Below are 7,376 nucleotides of genomic sequence, written 5' to 3'. Positions count from 1 at the left end.
CTCTGCTGTTTGTTGGCATGCCTTTAGGGCTGCATGAAAACAGACTCACCCTGTGCGTGGCTTTTATATAGTGTAATATTATTACAGTCTTTCTGGGTTGACATTTTCCAAAACAACCTGAATCATTAAGGTTGTCAAATCACTACTTTTTTCTGAGCCACATATACACAAGAAACAGTATCAGTTTCTGAGGCAAGAACCTGGGCTTTGGGATTAGAGAGACCTGAGTTTCAGATACTTGTGATGCTATTCATTAGCTGTGTGACCCTCTACAAGTTACTGAACTTCCCTGAGCCCCCACAAAAGTGGGTTGCTCCTTTCCCTACCCTCAGGGTTGTGGCTCTGGGTGCTGTGGTAATGAATACAAGGCATCGTTAATGATGGCAAGAGCTACCATTGAGTGCTTACTATATGCCAGATGCTCTAAGCACATTATCTTTTTTGGTGACTCTAAGGTAGGAAGAGGTACCCATATCAGCAGTTCTTCAAAGTGAGTATGAAGATTTTACAGATAGGGTAACTCAATACCCAAACTTGGGAACTGGTGAAGCCTGACTTCAGAATGAAATGTACCAGCTCTAATTCCTCTGCTCTTTCCATTATATTCCCATACTTAACCTTTTACCCTTACTGAGTAATACATTTGCATGTCACATGGGTCATCAATGCCTAAATCCAGTGACAGGATTGTAACGGAGAGACTTCGAGACATAGTAACAGTCTGGTGGTGGTCATGGTCATGCTGCTCTTTTAGAATTTCTCAAGCTTTGTGACATGTGCCCAGCTTGGCTGCCAGTGAGTAGGACCACTTACTATCTCCAGACTGTGGAACCAAGAGGTGCTGGCGGTAATTTAGGCAGTGGAGGCGATTTGTATTCCATTCAGCAGACTGGCCTTATGAAATGTTTATAAATAGCCGGGTTCAGTACCGTTAAGATAGAGCCCATCTTGACTGCTTATCTGAAGTCTGTCTGAATCACTCAGTTTTTGTTTTAAGTGGATAAGGGGCCAGCTGTAACAGCCTAATATATATGCACGTATACTGTTCAGCGAGGAAGCAGAGGGGAAAGGAGACTGCAAAAGCTTCCCGATTGGTGTTGCAAAATGGGGACTAGAATTGACTTTTTTAAAAAAATCATGGTACTAAATCTATGACAGAATGGCAAAGAAATACATAATTTCCTTATCGCATGCTTTGTAAAGTCTCAACACCGAATTGTGGCAGATTCTTATTATGTGGTGCAGGCATTGTGCATAGCGTCCGTCAGTGTTTTTCTCGCTTCTAGCACATGATAGAGTGAGGGCGTCCACTGGAACTAAGCCTCACATAAAATTAAGGATCCTGAAACAATCCTGGCCTGGGACCTTAGGAGGTTGCGGTTGAACAGATTTTTCTCATTGACAGTGCTTGTTCTTGGGCACTTAAGAGAAGTGTTCAAGACCACAATGAGACAGGCATCGGAAACGCTGCCACACTGAGTATCTGTACCCCCAAGGGACCTAGTACAGTTCCTTGAGCACAACTTCCTATTGGGTTCATGCTGGAAGCACTCTATATTCAATGAGCCTAAGAATCCCTCCAGTAGGTCAGATCCTGGCCCATCTAGCCCAACTTCCCTGGGCCATAAAGCAATTGTAAAAAAGGATCATATACTCTTCCTGGTGTCAGTTTTAGAGGGAAGAAGTGCCTGTAGAAATCCCTAGGTTTTTATTACTTTATAGATCAAACAAAGAGAATGCATGTAGAGAAGTCTTCGGATGTGCTGGGCACTGTGTTAGACAACATGGAAGTCATTACTATCGCCCTCTATAATCTCCTATTTGGTTAGAAGAAATATGACAAATATACTCCAAACAGTAGTTATCATCCTTTTCATCAATTATTCAATCATATTTTCTGGCCTGGAGATGTCAGTTTTCAAAAGATTCTGTGTCTCAAACAGCATTATTTAATATGTGATTATTCTCTCATTTAAAATTAAGAAAGCATGTATATCTCCAAGGTTCCCTCACACAAACTTGATATACTTCCACCTAAAAGCAGTCATTTGTCATATAAGTTTAGGATTTTTGTGGGGATTCAGTGAATATTATTATCACTATTATTATTACAGGCAGCCTAATCGCAGGCAAATGGACCATTTTCCTAGGCTCTTTGTGATAGTGACAATACCTTAGAGCCCATCATTAGTACCTTCTTAAACGTCTATGAATTTTGAGGATGCAAATTAGGAACAATTCTGTAGAAAGCTAGTAGTTTTAAAGCATGATAAATACGAGTAAGTGTTAAAGGATTAAAAAAATACATGTTCAGTATGTATTTGGGGTTGCAAAGCTTCCATGGCAGTCAGATGGTTTCAGATTGTGCCCCCAGTCAACAGAAAAAGTTGCTGAGAAAGTTTACTTTGTTTTATTTTGAAATAATATGCAGTATTACAGCTTTACTTGTGACATTCTCCAGTTCTTTGCTTTTTATGTTTATATCTACTATTTTAGGTTTGACTCTTCATTCTATATATTACTTTACAAAAATAATTGCACACAAGGCAGAAACCTGTGATTATTTTTGTGGTAGGCAGCATTTAACCTTACCCCAGTGTTTATAAAGTGATGACAAAGAGCTCTCTGAGGGTTTCATCTCTAAGTCAAAGTTTTAGGATATTTAATCTCATTTATTTTTTGTTTGATATATATTTACTTTGATAATTTCAGTGACTGTATTGGTTTCAGGAAAGAAAAGGATTGAGCAAGGACTGAAAAGTTCATACCTTTACCACTACAATTCCTTATATTGTCTAGACAGTTTTGAATTTCAGGACATATATGACCTGCTTTGTAAAAGACTCATACCACTAAACTCCACACTGATCAATGTTTCTAGCATTTTTCGTAAAATATTTATCACTGAGAATAAAAAGAAAAATGATGCCAATGTCACATTTGTAACTACAAAATGCATTCAGAAATCTACTATTAACTGTTTTGTTTCCTGCGTTATAATATTTCCTTTGTGTCTACAAAACTGCTCAGGGATACGTTTATATAGTCCATTTCATCCTGTTCTTTCGCCAAATTTTGGTGTTCATAAGGTATAGATCAAAGTGGCCTTCCCTGTTTCAAAACATCAGAGGTTTCTTAAAACAATGTTCAGGAAAAAAAAAATGTATAGACAAAATAACAGTCTCTTGGACTTTAATCTTTTAGTTTAAGCTCTCTATTTTTGAACTTCCAAGAAAGAGAACAGATTTTTAGAAAGAAAGCTAGAGCCTCCTTTACAATGAAATGGTATTTTCTTGAGGTGCTATCAGACCCAGAGTGCCCCCACCCAGGACGAAAGGAAATAGAGGGAAGGTTCAGTAATGATCCAAAGGCAACTAGCTTGATGAAATCAGAAGGGTGACATGTTGTCAGGCGCCAAGATACGGGATGAGAAGACTTGTTTCTATAAACCAAAATGAGGGAGACCACAGGACAGACCTTGGTAAACAACGAATGTGAAAGAAGGCAGCGTCAGAAATGATAGACTCCTTGAAGTAAATAAGAAGCCACACTCTCTGCAGAGGTAGAGAGAGGGGGAACAAAGGTGCTAACTAGGTCAGGTACTGTGCTAAGGTCGATGTGCCAAGAGGAATTCATCGTAGGTTCCAGTTACATCATGTATGTTATTTCATTTTATCTTCATGGGGAAAGATAAGGAAAAACCGGGCCAGAGTGGCCTTCATGTGGTTGAGTAAAAGGAGAAGGAGAAAAACTCCTTAATAAGATCTCATATGTGCATCCGGGCCAACCCGGGACAGAAGATACCCAGACCAACGTGGTGTTCTGTTACTTCACTCTAATTTTTTTTTAAGTTTTTATTTTAATTCCAGTAGAGTTAACATACAGTGCTGTGCTAGTTTCTGGTGTACAACACAGTGATTCAGTGTTCTATTACTTTAGATGGATAAGCTGATGATCCAGGTTCCAGATCTGTAAGCCTGGGTGAACAGACCTTGACTCTGTAAGAGCCTCCAAGACATGCTAATCAATGAGGCCCAGGCTAAAGCAGTGTACCTGATCTCATAAAGCACATAGATAGGCAGAGACATGCTACAAGTCAGGGCAAGAGAACAGTTGACACTTGAGGAGTATATGAAGAATATTCCAGAAGTCAAAATTACACCTGCTAGATAAGAGATTGAAGCCCAACCAATTCAGTGCAGTGACCTCAGAATTAAGGGTGGGAGACAGAAAAGGATATTAGTGAAACACACAGACTCTGAAGTCAGCAGCCTGTATTCAATTCCCAGGTGGGACACTGACCAATTGTGTTGCATTGAGCAGGCTACATAGACTCTCTGACTTTTGGCTTCCCCATTCGTAAAATGTAGGTAAATAGTAATAATAATAATAATAATAATAATAATAATAAGTTGCTTCATAAGGCTGTTGATAAAAATAAACGAGATAATACATGTAAAATGTTTAGGAGAAATGCCTAGAATGTAAGATGTGGTTAGCAAAGCTGAGCTATGATTCCAAGAACAAAACTTCAGAAGCAGGCAAGAGTTTTTTAGCTTGAATTAGGAAGTGTCCTCTAAGTCATGAAGGAGGTAAAACTAGGACAAGTACAAGGAACCATACGGGGCAGACAGAAAGATCAAGAACTTGCTGTCTCAGTGAGGTTGTGCAGGTTTAGAATAGAAGCTGAATTAGATGTCCCGCTACTGTTCCCCCAGAAACCCATCCTTTACTCAGTCACAGCTCTTCTCTCTAACCTAAATACCTGCTACAGTGTCCATCGTACAGTAGGTGCCAATGATGTTGGCTGAAAGAATAAACATATTTGAAATAGCCTTAAGCACACACAACCCTGTCTCTGGCTTCTCGCTTACAAAACAAAGGGGCGTTAGAAAAATTAGCCTCATAGATAAACCCAGATATTTTCAAAAGGAGGTGCTCTTTTCAAGACATTTTTTTTCTTTTTCTCATTTTTGTAAAGGAAGTGAATTTTAGTAAGTGCCGCGAGAATGTGTAAAGTCACCATAGGTGCCAAATCATAACACTGTCACAAGAGAATTCACACCTATAGATGAGCTAGTTGAAGAACAAAGTTAGTTTTGAAAGGTTAGAGAAAAAGATTTTGAAATGTCAGATCCACTCTATAAAACTGACCACCCTTGGCATCATCCTTTTAATCTACCTGGGTTGGAGAAAAGCCTAGGGCATTTGAAATGAAGACAATTAGCACCTCAGACAGGGCATCCACATGCAAAATTCTGTCACCTCTCAGAGACCTCAGGAGGTGACAAGTCTAGATAAGAGGACACTTTCAACCTTGGCTGACAGTTTGTCAATGCTTTTATATTTGACTTAAATGGCATTTATATTTTAAAAGGTTGTAGTTTGCTTTAAACTGTGAAGCTCTCTTCCTCCACCTCATGATTTTTATTTCTTAGGTCATTTAAAAAACAACAAGAACAAAAATCTTTCCTCTATTGGGTGAGATTTGAGGAAACAGCTCTTGCTTCTTGCACACAAATGAGCTCAGTCCGTTTCCCGTCTGTTTCTCTGGAAAGTACTCTTGGCTTCTGTTTAAAGCACAAAATGAATGTTAAAGCTGAAAATGGCTTTAAGGGTCATCTGGTTCAAGTCCATTTGGCAGATGGAGAAAGTAAGGCTCAGAAAGAGAAAGTGATTTCATGGTAAAACATGGAGTATAATTTGGCCCTCATAACTGCTGGATTAATCCTCCTTCCAATTTATTTTGCCATTCCAAAGGTGGGCCAGAGGCATGTACAACCAAGTGTGTATGTGTATGCATTTTTTCTCTTATTTTCTTTTGAGCACTAATCTCATTCATTCACTCACTCAACAAATATATTTAAGCATCTAATATGTGGTAGATGGGCATGCATGGCTGGCTCAGTCCACAGAGCGTGAGACTCTTGATCTTGGGGTTGGGAGTTTGAGACCCACGCTGGGTGTAGAATTTAATTAAAAATAAACAAAAACAGATGAATAAAATAAACAAAATGTGCCACATGGAGAATACTGTGGTGGTGAGTGAAGTACACAAATTCCTGCCATCAAAGACCCTACGTTCTAGTGCAGGAGATAGGCAATATGGGATTCATCAGATAATTCTGCTTCTGAGTGGATTATACTTGTATTTGGGGCCCATTCTTTCTCTTTCTCTCCTGGTACCTCCACTAAGTCTATTTCTCCCCTCTCTCATTTTCCCCTTTTCCTCTCTTGTGGGCATGGCAAGAGAGAGAAGGAAGAGAGTCATTTTGAACTCTCTTGCTCTATATTTCAAGCTTAGCACAAAGTTCTGAATTTGCTAAAAAGTCAGGTTCAGTACTGGTGTAGCACTAGAGTGATGATGTCGGTATTTTTCATCAACACTGCAATAGAGGGCTGGCCCAGCTGTCAGCTTGCTTGTGAGATGACAACGACATGCTGGATGTGAGAGTTGGACTATTACCTTATAATTTATCTGTTCTTTTTTTTTATACGAGTTTAGTTGTGCTGAACCCCATCGTACCTGGCTGCTTTGACAGGTGTGCTATTTTAGCAACAAAGAACCAAAAACAGAACAAAAAGAAGAATGCACGGTACACTTCTGCTGTCAGATCCAGGTTGTGCTGTTCCTAAATTTGTGGATGATCTGTACAGGGTTGTGCAGAGACCAAAGAAAACACAAAAACCAAAAAACGAAAACAAAAAAACAAACACCCCCCCAAAAACCAAAACATTAAACCAAACAACATTTAGGTTTCATTTTTACCTACGTGACACAATGTTCTCACAGCTCACCTCACAGGTGCGCTGTTGTCCGAATGGACTGGATGAGGGCCTGGACCCCCCACCCTGTCTTCCCCTTTCACGTCTGAAATTTCACCATTGTGATGAACTTCTTTGGGCTAATCATTTGCCCACTCAAAATATAGATATTTCAGGACGGACTTCTTGAATCCTTAACATTGATGTATGCATTCACTTATTAGATTGATTTCTTCCTTGACCCAAAGCACGAGGGAGGGTGAAAGGTGGACTCGACCATAAACAAGTGAGGTAGAAAGATGATGAGATGCTCTTGGCTCAATTCCCCAGAGCTACCCCCAAATATCCTCTTGAATACTATTTTACTTTCTGTATTTATTCTTGGTGTTGTATTCTAAGGTGTTGTAAGCATAAGCCTCTTACAACACCAAGAATAAATATGCTTACACTTCATCTACTAAGGTTGATAGAGTCTAAGGCTGAGCATGTTTCAATCAAGTAGAGTCACGGGACACCTGGCCAGTTCAGTCGGTAGAGCATGCGACCCTCAATCTCGGGTCATGAGTTTGAGCCCCATGTCGGGTAGAGTTTACTTAAAGAAAAAAAAAAAA

Source organism: Mustela putorius, unplaced genomic scaffold (assembly GCF_011764305.1).
Source record: "Mustela putorius furo isolate JIRA1106 unplaced genomic scaffold, ASM1176430v1.1 tig00003901_pilon_pilon_pilon, whole genome shotgun sequence".
Taxonomy (NCBI): Eukaryota; Metazoa; Chordata; class Mammalia; order Carnivora; family Mustelidae; genus Mustela; species Mustela putorius.
This window is presented reverse-complemented; position numbering follows the sequence as displayed.